Here is a 15729-nt window from a genome sequence, read left to right on the forward strand (position 1 = left end):
AGCAAGGGAACAGTACTTCACAATTGGCAGTGAGAGCCTGGAAGTTGTAAAGGAATACGTCTACTTAGGGCAGGTAGTGACAGCTGATCCGGATCATGAGAGGGAGATAACTAGAAGGATAAGAATGGGGTGCAGCGCATATGGCAGGTTCTCTCAGATCATGAGTGGCAGTTTACCAATTTCCCTCAAGAGAAAAGTGTGCAACAGCTGTATCTTGCCAGCACTCACCTACGGGGCTGAAATGTGGAGGCTAACGAAAAGAGTTCAGCTTAAGTTAAGGACAACGCAGTGAGCCATGGAAAGAAATTTGATAGATGTAACGTTAAGAAACCGGAAGCGGGCAGAGTGGGTGAGGAAATAAATGCGGGTTAAGAACATCCTAGTCGAAATCAAGAGGAAGAAATGGGCTTGGGCAGGGCATGTAATGCGAAGGCAAGATAACTGCTGGTCCTTAAGGGTAACGGAGTGGATTTCTAGGGAAAGTAAACGCAGCAGGGGGCAGCAGAAGGTTGGGTGGGCGGATGAGATTAAGAAGTTTGCAGGCAAAGGGTGGATGCAGCTGGTAAAGGACAGGGCTAATCGGAGAGACATGGGAGAGGTCTTTGGCCTGCAGTGGGAGTAGTAAGGCTGATGATGATGAATTGATTATGTCCTCAAGTTTTCGAATACTTTTCAAATAATTGGCTCGAAGTTTGAATAAGGCCAGCTGTATTTTTCTTCCATGACTTAATTAGTGTGTCATTTTTTTGGTTTGACTGTATCAGCATTCCCAATATTCTTAGTGTTTCCACTTCTGGGATGGCTACCTCTTCCGTGTAGATTTTAAACTCAGGTATTGTCCAAAAAAATGACACTAATTAAGAAACTGACTAACACCGTCAAACAAATCGCCCTCCTCATCGGACGCATAGCGAATAGGCGAGGAGTTAAAGAAGCCGAGACCAGGAAACTAATCCAAGCCTTCGTTCTTAGCAGAGTCATCTACTCTTCACCATACGTCACCCTCACAGTCAGAGAAACAAAGCTGGATGCTCTAATTAGACAATCCTACAAAATTGCACTCAACCTCCCCCATCATACCCCAAATGAAAAACTACTCCAGTTAGGAATTCATAACACCTTAGCGGAAATGATGGAGGCACACCTCACCGCATAATACGAAAGACTATCAGGCACTGAAATGAAACGTTTCATCCTAAAGAAGGCAGGAATACAATATGAAGGAATCCGTACACACCTTGCCAGTTCCGAGACACGTGCACTAACACTTACTAGTCCACCCTCTGCCCAAAAACATGCATCCACACTACTATACGGACAGAAGGGCTAGGGCAGAAAAACTTCACGAATGATTTTCAGTTCAGAAAGACGCGGTGCATGTGGACGTGACAGAACATGCGGACGGAGACGCTTTTTCCCTGGCAGCTGTCGATCATCGAGGTTCTCCCCTCGCATCGGCGACAATCGATAAAACAAAATTTCCGAAGCATGCCGAAGAAGCTGCCATAGCTTTAGCCATTACCTCCACCACTGCCAAATACATCATCAGCGACTCTAAAACCACAATTCAAAATTTTTCCAAAGGAAGGGCCCACTCCGCAGCCATCAAAATATTACAAAAAATCTCCAATACCCGCCAGATCACATTGATCTCAGTCCCTGCCCATTCGGGCCATCCTGAAAACGAGGCGGCGCACCAATTTGCCCGAGGATTCGTAGTTAACCGGGAGGTGCGCTGCCCCGTGCTCAGGTCGGCCAGGGAGCAAATGACGACTTACAAAGAAATTACTACCCACATCAAGAAAGAAAGAAATCTTCCCAGAACCACATAGATCTATCAGCAAAACACAAGTCAGCTGGCGGCAGCTCCAAACAGACACTTTCTTTAATCTATACATGTACTCTATATGGTTCCCAGAGCAGTTTAGCCCTATCTGTTCTCTCTGTGGACACCATAAGGCAGACACACCACACATCCTATACTCATGTAATCAAGACAAGCCGTCGAACAGTCTGCAGCTCTCTACTCAATCTTAGTGGGAGGCCGCGCGCTCAGCTCGGACTCGGAGGTTCAACTCCGAGTCACGGACCGGGCCGAAGAGGTAGCCGAATGACATCATCGGCCAACCACCTGGCATCCGGCCTAGAAGAGGAGCCCACTGCGGGGAGGGGAACGTCTCCCCAACCCGTGCCTAAGACCTCTTTTTTAATAAAGTTTACCTCCTCCTTCCATGACTTTTCCAAAAACAGCAACCATACATGCCGCATTACCATGATACCGCGATCGGTATGCTCGGGATGGAGGGTTCAGCTCCTTGGTGCAGTCTGTTCGCGTGGTGGTGTTCGTAATCCTCATACATGGCCTCAGAGTTCGGACGACGCAGCAGGGCCCAGGCAGGTTCAGCAAATCCAGCCTTAATGCTTGACCACGGAGGCCATGCCTCATACGTAAGACCTCGCCCATCTCATGCACTAGGATATGGTGCTAGTTTATTATCTTCCGATAAGAAGATGGTTTATGGGGGTTTAACGTCCTAAAGTGACTCAGGCTATGAGAGAGACCGTAGTGAAGGGCTCCGGAAATTTCGACCACCTGGGAATTCTTTAAAGTGCACTGACATCGCACAGTACACGGGACGCTAGAATTTCGCCTCCATCGACGGGGATCGCACCCGCGTCATTCGGGCCAGCAGCCGAGTGCCGTAACCACTCAGCCACCGCGGAGGCTTCCGTTATGGAGAGCAAAAGGTACTTTTTCTATGTGCATAACATGCCAATGACAAAGTTAATACACTTTGTGTGGCGAACCCCCAGATTGAGATCACTGTTGCTTCTTTTAAAAGATAAGCTATAACTGCGAAGGCAGCGCGTCGGTGTTAATTGCGATTGTTCATTGAATATTCGCACAAGTAGTGAATATTCGTCAAAATATTCATATTAGATTCAGTTCCCTCATTATTCGATTCGTATTCGGTTCGGTTTTCAGCCAAACTATCCGTATTTGATTCGATAACAATGCTACACTACTCGTATTTGATTCGATTTGGAAGAAGTATACTATTCGCACACCCCTATTGAGTTGTGGAGCTTGGGCATGACGCTGCCGTGTTATTATATTATTCCGTTATGTAACCCCCCTCGGTTACTATGGCAACCACTGGGTAGGGTTGGCGTTATAACGCATAACGCTGACACTTGAAACGCGAGAAGTAGAGATTAATGCTCTAAGAGACAGAGCACATCAAGAGGGAGTGCCGCTCCAGTTTGAAGTCAGTCGGTTCATACACTTCCCTCAGATGAACAATCAGCTGGGAGAAATAACATCCTTCCTGAACGAACTGCCGAGCTCTCGAGTTGTGCTTGTAATGTCGTCGTCTGCACCCGCATTCATGTGTGTTAAACTGCCAGTCTCTCACGCTGTAGTTGAAAGCGTGGTCTTTGTGATCTCATCTGTGCGCGTGAAAGCATCATGAGACGAGCATGCAGCAAACCTCGCGAAATCGCGGGAGATTAGAAGCAGTCAAATTCAGAAGACCCAGTGCTGTCAAGTGTCATCGGGCTGTGGTAATTCAGTGACCTACAAAATTTCCTTGTTCTCAGTCTATTCTGTGCTTAGCACTTATTGTAATTGTCGTGGTAAACGCTACTGCATTATTTTCTAAATATTTTTGGCATACATTGGTTTTTGTACATACACACATACACCAATGCATTGACTCATTTTAGCAGTACATATAGATAACAATGAAATGTTAGAAGTGCAGGGCACAAGTATGCATTTAGTGCATGCCAAAAGTAAAGGCAGAGTGATATTTTTGGGCTCAACTAATTTGTAATTCTCACTTTTGTCTCGCATATTATCTCAAAAAGCATGCACATGCACAACAATATAAGCATCTAGCCTCTCTTATAATAGTGCCTTTAGGCCTGGTCTTATATGTTTATTATTCAGTAATTAGACCAGAACTTGCTGACTACAAGAATAACTTGACTTTTAAACAACTGTTAGGGTGAGGGTGGGCCAACGATGTGAGGGTGAGCAAATTTTTCGAATTGAGGGTGAGGGAGGGCCAGACAAATTTTCAAAATGAGGGCGAGGGAGGGCCATAGATTCAAAAGTGAGGGTGAGGGAGGAAATGGTTTATGAAGGTTTAACGTCCCAAAGTGACTCAGGCTATGAGGGACACTGTAGTGGAGGGCTCCGGGAATTTCGGCCACCTGGGGTTCTTTAATGTGCACTGACATCGCACAGTACATGGGCCTCCAGAATTTCGCCTCCATCGAAATTCGACCGCCGCAGCCGGGATCGAACCCGCGTCTTTCGGCCCAGCAGCCGAGCGCCATAACCACTCGGCCACCGTGGCGGCCGGTGAGGGAGAAAAAGTGAAAATGAGGGCATTTGCCCACCTCTGATCCCGACTACACAGTGTTAAAAAGCATGACGTGACCAACCAGTGACCCACGATGCAGTGAATGTATTAAGCTGACCACTTCTGAATTTCCTGACGCTGTTCTCCCAAAATAGCCCTAGCAAAATTTTTAGGCCACAAATAGAGACCTGTAAGCTCACCTTGAAGTGTTTGCATAAGGTGTAGTGGTGTGGAAGGTCCCAGGGATACTACTGTAAAAAAGTAATTACTCAATGAAGACATAGGCACCATACCAATACTTATCAAATGTTGATGGCCCATGAAATGTGCTGCTAGATCCTGGAACTGGGTGTTTGGAAGCGACGGGTTCCGGGGCAGCAGTAGACATAGCAGCGGCACTGGGCACTTGTGTGATGCAGGGATGATGCGCAGCAAGAGGCATAGCAGAAGCACTTGGCGCAGGAGTACCAGTAGCAGTGGTGCTGCTGGGTGCAGGCGTAGCCTGGTGTCTGGATAAAAGTAATGTGAAGTTGGATAAGCACGGGGATTGAGTTTCGCATATGGTACCCATTTTACTGATTTGCAAGACAGCTGCAGCTTTACCTTGTCCTGCACAAGAAATGCACGGTACAGAAAAGATTTAAAATGACTGCAACCCTTTTGTGCACAAATGGTGGTGGTGTTCCAAGTGGCAAACCATGTTCACAATTTGCTTCATCAAGGCTTGATGCAGACTGGCCTGCAAACAAAAGCAGCCAGAAGCATATAGCACAGTCAACTGGTCAATGCTTATGTTTAACCCATTCGCTTCCGAAGCCGGCGCTCCACCGGCCGCTTTGGCCAAGGCCAAACTGCGATAAGCTGGCGGTTTGCTGGCCTCTGGAAAAAAGGCGTTTTTAAAAAGCCCCGATAGACAGCGCTTCCCTCTACACTGTTGTTGGGTTGTTTCGTCTTTTTAACACCAGATGGACATAGTTGTCCACTATTTTTGAGCTTGGTTGCTTGAAGAAAAAAATCAGAAAGAAGTTGACGTCTTCGTTTTTTCTGTTGAGTCGTTTGCTGCATCTCGAGCATGACGTCGCGAAGGAAGAAAGCTCTCACTTGTAAGGAAATTCTGGAGCTGGTGTTCTAAAGTGATGATGAAAGTGACTTCGGTGACGATCCAGAAGCTACCTTGGACCAAGAAAGTGGCGACAATGAGTGTGACAGTGAGAACAGCAGTGAAAGTGATGTGTGTGTATCTGAAGGCACTCCGCTCTCCTCCCCAACACCTTCCAAGAAGACAAGAAATGAAGACTGGCAGTGGGAGGAAAAACACCTTTCAGATAATGTCTCCAAACTGTCTTTTGCCGGAAGTCCTGTAGTCAAAAGAGCGATTCAGCTCAAAGTAGGTGAGAGTCCTAGTGCTTTAAGTTTGTTCAATGCTCTCCTTGGAGGTGATTTTTGGGACATGATTGCAAGGCACAGCAACTCTTATGCAAGGCAGAAACAGGCTTTTAAGCCAGGCCCCACATGCCGCGAAACTACACCAGGAGAGATGCAAGTTTATTTTGCACTGTGTGTGCTAATGAGCCAGGCATGAAAGAGCAGCATTGAGGCATATTCGTCACAAAGAAGTGTGATCTGCACACCATTTTTTGCGAGGGTGATGCCCAGGCAACATTTCTGGGCTCTCACTCAATATACATCTCAGTGACAGCAACCTTGCAGCCACTGATGACAAGCTGAGGAAGCTACAACCTGTACTGGACTATATCATAAAGTCTATAGGTTGTGCCTACTCTCCAGAAGAAGGTCTCGCTGTGGCCGAGAGTTTGATGAAATTTTGTGGTCGTCTCGCATACGTGCAATTCAACCCCTCAAAACGAGCCCATTTTGGTGTAAAGTTCTACAAGCTGTGTGAATCTGCTAGTGGCTACTGCCTGAACTTCTCTGTCTATACAGGAAAATGTGAGCAAACTACCGCTACCATTGGAATGTTGTGTAGCGAGGCCATCGTCATCAACCTTGTCGGTGATCGTCTCGCGGACGGTCACACAATCTACATGGACATTGGTATTCTTCGCCACTCCTTTTCCTTCATATAAACCAAGCAGGATCAAACGCTGTGGGTACTGTTAGGGTGCACCGTAAGAACACGCCCAAGCAACTAAAAAAGCTGAAGCCAAAAGGCGAATGCAAGGCCTCGCAAGGCATCATGGCTTTGACATGGCAGGACAAGAAGACTTCAATATGCTCTCTGTGTCACAACACAGCCAGTGTGACTGACGCCGGCAAGAAAAATCACCAGAGTGGCCTGCCTGTTTTGAAGCCCCAGGTTGGGAAGGACTACAACCGTGGAATGGGAGGTGTGGATCGAGATCAACAGCTGGCTTCCTTTCCTATAATGCGAAGGTACGCAAAAGAATACAAGATAATTTTTACATCATGGATGTTGCTGTTTATAACAGCTACGTCCTATTGGCCCAGATTACAGGAAAGTGAGTGAGCTATACGGGCTGGAAAGTCAACCTGGCGGCACAGCTGATCGAAGAAACTGTGCTACCGGAATACTGGCGACGAGGCAAATTGCCTGTTGGTGCTTCACTGATGCGGCTAGAAGCCTATATCAGTGGGCTCACTTTCCTCGCAAAATCCCACCGAATGCAATCAAGCAAAATCCATCCAGGCAATGTCATGTCTGTAAAGCACAGGGGAAAAAGAGCGAGAGCCAGTGGGAGTGCGAGAAATGTGGAGTGTCACTTCACATGCCCGTCTGCTTCAAGACCTTCCACACTCGCAAGGTACTCTGAATGAGGTGCTTCCAGAAAACATTCCCAAACAAAATAAAACAAAAAGTGTTCACATGGGATTCAACAGCCGGAGTTATGGAGGTTTCTTCACGAAGCCATACACGGCAGTCCGTGGCACCAAAAGTTGCGTAGAACAGATCACGGGAATGGCCGTCGAAGCGAATGGGTTAACTAAAGGTGCGAGAAAGTTCACCTCAAGGGCCTCAGGGTGTGGTAAACCATGTTACAATCTAAATGTCCTCAAAGTAGCAATGTAGGAAATACGGTTGCAAGGCTCCACATTATTAAAACAGCAGTGTTATGCAAGCAATGTGAATGTGCGAACACAGCAAATAAGCTGTGTTTGCACCTCTAACAATCACATCTTTGAATGGTTCAGTTTAGAACAATGTATTACTGCAAACTGCTAAAAAAAGTTATTTGTGCAGTAAACGCCTCAAAACTTATTTACAAGAGGCCATAGCAGAAGTCACTAGATTATTGCACTATCACAACACTTCATGCTCTGCAGAAAACTCATACTGATGAGTCAGTACTACCGGTCTTAACGCAGGAACGGCGCTAGATTATTTGCTGTAGGGTAGGACAGGAGGAGATGGAGTAAAATTTTTGGCTGTTACAATGCCTGCATGGCACTGTTCCTCACAAAAGAGTGTAAGAGCTTCAAACATTCACCTGCCAGCTACAAAAGAATGGATAATCTATACGTTTTAGGTGGTTGCCCGCAGATGAAATTCCCTCCAAGACTGAAGTGGCAGGCTTTTTTCAGGTGGTGCCTAGCACCCCTAACCTCCTCATAGTGCTGTGCATACCTTTTTGCATACATAGTGCATACCAGTGGAGCTTGACAGGGTCCTGCACCGCCGCCGTCATTTTCCATGGCCTTGCTCACCATCAATAGTACACATATCATCTGTTTCTTCTGCTAGACGTGCCTTCTCTTGGGCATGCAGATAAGAGCCTGTCAACAACAATAAAAAAAGCCAAAGCCACAGCTTATCTTAAATGTATGCTTACTACAGACAACTTAATTTTTGCGAATCACACGCAGCTCGAAAAAAAAATGAGCCCCACAAATAATTTGGGTCATACAAGCACTAAGGCAACTATCATGTCAGCTATGCCAAAAATTTGGATATTGTAACTTTACTCAAATTTTTGAAATACTGAGCTCACAAAAAAAAATGCTTACAATATACCCCACTACAAATACTTTTAGGTGCTATGATACATGCTGGTTTACTTATTAATGTAAACGTTATTCACGTAATCTGACCATTTTTGCTGTCAAAACAAATTTTGGGCAATATGTGCATGCAAATAATCATGCGCCTTCACCATCTTCATGACATTTTTACATAAACTTACTGGCAGTGCTGACGACAACTATCTGATGCCACTTGAATGATATATGTGGCTGCTCAAAGTGTGCTATCGCTTTCTTCAGACGAGTAGCAGAGTAGCTCGATGGCCAGAGACACACCCCATCATGAACCCACGATGAAGGCACTGCCTCCACTGCATTTATGTCACTGAAGCGTACTATAGTAAAAGCTGCAAACAAAATATGGACTATAGTCTTGTTTGCTTTAACATGCTAATGACCTGCACTGGCACAGGTTCAACTTATTTTACTAAACCCAGGCCTATTTGTGGAACGGGGCAGGAGCAGGCCTCTATGCATGCATGGACATACATGGCTTTTTTAAAAGCAAGACCCCATAGTTCTGAAATTCTGGCAACACCAAGTGGCAGGCACCAACCATTAGCAAGAGAGAATATGATAAAAGACATGCGCAGCTCGAGATCAACCACCCAGTTCTTTACTTTTGCACAAAAATAAAGCAGAACACCTTACAAATAGAATAGCTTTAAGGCATTCAAGTGGGATGACAGTCCGCTGTTGCTGTGAATGGGAAGCTTTGCTAGAAGACAAAGATATGGCAGTGTTAGCACATACAAGGAACTGGCACAAGGCATAATTGTATAATATCCTTGAACAGCAGAATTTGTTAAAGAACCTCTGAGCAGGGAGTGGAAGGGTGCACAGGTGGGAGAAGCATGACCAACTTGTCTGGTTACAATGGCTGCAACTCTTTGTTAATGAGGCATTCTGAGCAAGTGGGAGCATGTTTGTCTCACAATTACTCAAACAAAAGGTTTTTGACCAGAGGGTGGTCTAGAGTCCCTGAACTTCACTTCTTGGATAACACATGTTCATCGCCATTCCAATCTAACACATAATCCTGAAAATTGCTATCAACAAATTCCAAAAAATTTCGCAGATAATTTGAATTTTTCCTCTGAAGCAATGTAGTACATAAATAAATTTCTCAACAGAATGCTTACACTACAGTAGTAGACATGTATGCAATGTATACTTATTAATTAATAACGCAGTTAAAAGTACTTCGTAAAATTAGAGAAAAACTGCTGCACTTTCATATGATGCTTTTGTGCTGGATCAGTCAACATTTCCATGTTCCGTCAGGTGCAGCTGGGCATTCATGAAATGGCTCGTGTTGCTGCATATCAACAAATATGGACAGAGACCACCATAATTTTCATGTGACCCATTTTTGTGCTTCTTAATATTCACTTAGCATTTGAAAGCAAATTAATTAGCATTAATGGGACCCAGAAAGGGGTCTCAATAAAGGTGCGTGCGATATGTCTGGGATGTTAAAAGGCAACGGCTCATAACTATCCCCCAGCAAGAATTATTTTAATGCGTTTTGTGGAAGCTGAGTTATATGCAGAAAAAATTTGAGCTTCTGCGTCTTTCTCTCTCTCGCACGCCAAAACGGCGGCGCTCCTCCGCCGGCCCCTCCCCTACCTCCCCCAGCTGCGGCGCGCGCAGAGTGGCCGCGCGTGACGTTTGAAAGAATTTGGCGCTGTGAACCAATGATAACCCCCGGCTGCTGACGTCATTTGCACGACGTGACGTCGTATGCCAGGTTTTCGCACGAAAGCCCAGCACCCCGCATCGCAGCGAGGTGCGAAAGCGAGAATTTTTTTAATGTATTGTAAATTTCTCGCTCGCTTCTGAGGTCTCGTACACGGCATGGAAGCTCGGTGGCCTGTACTCTACATAGTGCAAGCATCTTAAAGCCAAGCTCAAACACCCCTTTCTGTGGCCTTTATGTGGGGTGACATGCCTGACAAGAACGTAGCACGAGTGCTAAAAGTGACCGCTAGAGGCTGTGGAGCGGCATTTACTAACCTCTAAACATTCAAGGATTCACTATATTACAAGTGCTTAGCCGCTTAGAGCAACTTTGGGCCACAGACATTTACAGTTTGAAGCAATTGAGTGCCACAACATTTAGGAGCGCCTATAGCTACTTTTGCCAGAGCATTCAGTTTAATTTTCAAATCACTGAGGTTGGCAATGCTGAATAGCTTTTCATTTACAAAGTGTCTAAATGTACATCCGAAGGACCCAGACGATTCTCATTAAAGGCATAGTGGACGTCGCTGTAGGCCCACGGCAACAGTCATGTCCAAGGTATGCTCATCCTGCTGCTTGAATTTTGAAGAGCTTCAAACATAAAATTTATCGCCCGTTCTTACATGTCTACACGTCCACAAATGACAAAAATCGACGTCTTCACGACCGGTTGACCGCAGCTGTTTGTAGCATGCAAGCTACTGCGGCAGGCGACGCGATGTACGCTCGGTTCCTTCGCACTCTATTAACAGGCTCGCAATCAGTCACCACGATGTGCTCGTAATTTAAGCAAACTATCACAGGCATTTGCACCATCTACGATTGTGCACCAACTTCAGAAGCGCGGAGATACGTACAATATTGGGGATCGAGCTGTAATCCACGCATACGAACACTCATTCCGTTGCAAAAACAATAAAATACGCCGCACGGACAGGCAATGAATATAACCAAGGTGCTGAGAGGTATTCTAACCGCTAAAACGGCAGCATTATATCGACAGCGGCGGCAAGGTACCCTGACAGCTACACCGTATGATTATTCAGATATATCTACCGAACGTACTGCTAAAAAATAAAACCTTAACCAAACTCGGAAGGCAAATTAACATGCTATTTAAAAAGGCCCCTACTTGTACAAAGCAACACAATAGGCCGCTACAATCAGCAGCCAGCACGCGCGCGACCATCTCACGACGACCGTTATTTCGATGCGCCCAGACGCCGCGCGCCGATCGTCGACACGCCGGCAGTTTGAATTCCGTTCGCGCCTTTTTCTGCGTCGCCTCATTCGTTTCGTTCCACTCACGGCTTTGCGGCTGCTAATGAAACATGGCTAGGGTGTTATCCGCGCGACAGAAACTTGCTCTCGTGTTACTAGTGCACCGCTTGCGGCGAAAGCGTTGGCGCTCGATGTATGTGCGAAAGATCGCTCTCTCGACGGGAACAACTCACCCGTGGAGAGACCGGTGCTTCGCCTTCTGTTGCCAGGCGTTCTCTTTGCCCTGGTGGTCTCTGAAATCCAGCCTTTTGGTGTCGTATGCACAAGGGTGTTGTTTGATGGCTTCGATAAACCGTTCCACAGCGATATCCGGCACAATTTCAATATTTGGGAAGCTCGCGCCACTCACGCCGCTGGCACCGGCATCCGCCATTTTTCTCCGCGTGATGCATTGTGGGTCGACGCGGTCGGCGGCGCCGGCGCGCGATTGGAGCAGGAGCCAAATCTGCGCCGGGCCCGTCGGGGCACGCTGGCAGCCGCCGGTTACGTTGGCCGCTGCAGTGCGTCGAACTATAGACGGAGCTTTTTCACCAACGCAACGCAGCGCGCTTGCTTGCGTTACGTCGGACTATATTCGCGCCTTTACACTAGCTCCCAGACCGCGCGCAGGTATACATCCAATGCATACTTACCTCAACCACTGCAGCGCAATCGCATTCCCGCTTTTTCTAACGTGCCCCTTCCCACCTTTTTTTGCAACGCTACCGCCATTACGGTCGCACAACAGAATGACTTCTATTCCACACAAGAACACTCAATCCGTTGCAAAAACACAAGATGGCGCGGACGGACAAGCAGTGAATTATGGGGACAATGAATAACTGCGTAAAAAGGACGGAACAAGAGAGGAATAACTGTGCAAAAAGGACAGGACAAGAGAGAAGCGCTTGTATCGTGTGGTTCCTCTCTCCTGTTCCGTCCTTTTTGCGCAGTTATTCATTGTTCCCATAATGTCCTGCGAACTAGCTCCTCACCGTACTCTTCAAACAGTGAATACAGCCAACGTGCTGTCAGGTATTCCAACCGCTAAAATGGCAGCACTGTCTCGACAGCGGCCGCAAGGTAGTACCTTGACAGCTACAGAGCATGATTATTCACAGATGTATCTACAGAACGTAATGCATCAAAATAAACGCGCGAATTCTTGGCCGTTCGCTGTAATTTACAAAACCGCAACCAAACTCGGAAGGCAAATTAACACGCTATTTAAAAAGGCCCCTGCTTACCTAAAGCAAGACTGATATCGGCAGCCAGCACGTGCCCACGACGGCTACGCCGAAACACTAGCTCAATTACTGCCAGTATCGTGTGCAAGTACATCCAATGCTTAGTCACTCCGGCCACTCGAGCATCTTTGCCGTATAATAAATGTGAATGTCGCGCCATCTATGGTTAAATAATAAAACTTACCTCTTAGTTTTTGTAAATTGTTTGAAAAGTTTGTTTCAATATAATATTAAAAGATGGCGCAAAAAGCTTAATAAAAGTAGCGACCCTCTCCTTCACTCCCGCGCTTTGCTCCTCGACTAGGGTCACTACCGCGACTATCCTCGCGTGCCGGCTGTGCGCGCTGCGCACGGCACACTTCGCAGGTCATCGCGCGCTCGCCGGCGCGATGTGTTCGCTGGCACATGGTGCCGGTTGCATCATCTTTTTGCGTGTAGTTTGGTGAATTATGAAAAGCGGCAGAGCGAAGCAACAAGGGGAGACGCAGGACAAGCGCTTGTCCGCTCCCGTGTCTCTCCTTCGTCCTTTTTGCTTTGCGCTGCTTCTATCCACTAAGATTGCACTTTTTTCACGCTATATTATTGAACACAATCGCTAGAAAGTGATGCGACATGCGTGACTACCACGAGCCACATTTACCGCCTTCTCGTTCGAGCAATGAAAGCACTAAACGTGAGCGCTTGCGGCATGAAGTCAAAGCGCACTCCGTCCTCCTCAATACGCAGAGTTTTTATTAGCCTAAGATTTAGGTTACTCGTGTATATTCTTCAATATTTTTCGGCACACTGACGCTCCGCTAACAGTAAATTTTACCTAGCGCTGCACTTTCGAGAAAATACTGTTTATTACGCTGTTCATGTGCAGTCGAGCGAGGTAAAGATTGCGGTAATTTAAGTAAAGATGTTTTAATAATAATAATAATTGATTTTAGGGGGAAAGGAAATGGCGCAGTATCTGTCTCATATATCGTTGGACACCTGAACCGCGCCGTAAGGGAAGGGATAAAGGAGGGAGTGAAAGCAGAAAGGAAGAAGAGGTGCCGTAGTGGAGGGCTCCGGAATAATTTCGACCACCTGGGGATCTTTAACGTGCACTGACATCTCACAGCACACCGGCGCCTTAGCGTTTTTCCTCCATAAAAACGCAGCCGCCGCGGTCGGCTTCGAACCCGGGAAAAGATGTTTTACGAGAGAAGTTTCAGAAGCACGATAGTGGCTGCGAAAATGCTGGGAAATTTTCTTTATTGCGCTCTATGCATATATTAGCAAGTTTGAGATCGAAAACTCCTCGGAGTTATGCACACGCCGCGTCTTTATTGCCTGGTGAATACAAGTTTCACGGCTGCTTGAAAAGGAAGAATTTTATGTTCTAATTTTTTCGCTATATACCACTCTAGAGCTCTGGGGCAGATAGGAGAGAGACTGCCGTATACCCTACGAAAATCAACATGTCTTCTATTTTGCGTCATGTCATATGCACGCGTACTTACTAGCAAAAAAAAATAATTTTAGTCTGCGATGCAAACCTTTTTCGCGGATGTCGGGCACTCTTGTTTTTCGGCTTAGCACGTAATGTGCGACAACGGTTGCAAATTAATAAAGAGCACAGGGCAGCTGGAGAGGTGTGGGAGAGATTTTTTGTCCTGCAGTGGGCGTCACCAGGCGGATGATGGTGATGTTGATAGTAGTAGTGTTTTGGGGTTCTTTTGCTCGGTCCCTGCAAAATTTTCGATCCAGCGAAGTTCACCAATATTCACTCTACGCAGTGTGTAGCAGCACCGATTTATATTAGATGAATGCACCAACACCGACCGTGTGTAAGCATTAAAAGCGCGTAGCTTGAGATCTGCGTTTTCGAAGATACGCATCTTTGCATCTGCGTTGTTGTGCTTTGCAATATAACAGTGCAGAAGAACTGTGCGCGCACTGGGGTTGCGCAATGTTTTCGTGGCGTGCTGTGGCAGTGTCAGCTGGCAAACTCAACCTACGTGGCCACGCTGACCGAACTTGAAATCCAAGCTACAGGAAGTCCAATTCAGTGTGCCGATCAAAAGCTCTGTCCGCGAGTGCTCTGAAAATAGAATGCCGACTTGCTTCGCCGATGAAGTGCTATCGGCGAGAAAATTGCATTTCAAAATTTTCGCGCCACTTATTTGGAATGCCGTGATTTAAAGTGAATGGCGATGCTGCCGAGGCTGCGATCCTAAAATAACGTCTTGTTGGGCTGACTGTTCGTATTTGGTTGCAGGCGCGAAACAGGCACAAGGCGCTCAGCTCCGTCTACCTTCTTTGTGCCTGTGTGTGTTTCGCACCCAACGGTCCGGCTCAAAATTCTTTCTAGATGCACCGGTGCTTGCTTGCGAAACGAACTGGGCGGCGACATGTGCATGAAAATTTTAACTTTTTCTGTCCCATTAAAAGCCCGTTAATTCCCGGTGAAACTCGTGTTTTTGTCATTAGAATGCCATAATCTATATATCGATGCAGGCTAACTTCGTTTTTTATCATGTGTCCTTTTAAAACCAAGTCAGAAAGAAAGGCGGATGCTGCACATTTTACGAGAAAAAATATTTTTTTTGTGTGCGCCGCTTTAAAGGTGGCCGAAGTAGCTTTTACCAAGCCCTGCGCTTAAATCGTACACTCACATCCTCTTCGTGTTCGCATGCCGGTCGTTATATTGCCTTGTGAACCACAAGACGGAGGCGGAACTTTTTTTAAACGCTTTCGCAAACCGGATATTTATGATTGACATGAACAGCACGTCTCAAATCACTACTTTTGTTGATAGCACAGCAGAAACGTTTCACTATTTTCGTGGTGATCGGTGAAGTACTTACAGAGTCGCTAGTGGTCGCCAGGCGTCCGGAATAAAGGTACCCCTCCTACAATTAACCCCAGTCGTCAACTAAACTTCTAGATTGAACACAGCTTGGTAGGGAATGCGAAGTCTGATGTCACTTTCATAGCTTGAACATGGAGGGCGCGTGCGGGAGTAACCATGCATTACATGACCGCGGCGTAAACAAGGGGAAACACAGCAAATCTACAGGGTTAACTCGGAAATCTATAGCACGTACTTTGTCTTGACATCGCTGATTTTCCATGCAGTT

Source organism: Amblyomma americanum, chromosome 1, assembly GCF_052857255.1.
Source record: "Amblyomma americanum isolate KBUSLIRL-KWMA chromosome 1, ASM5285725v1, whole genome shotgun sequence".
NCBI lineage: Eukaryota > Metazoa > Arthropoda > Arachnida > Ixodida > Ixodidae > Amblyomma > Amblyomma americanum.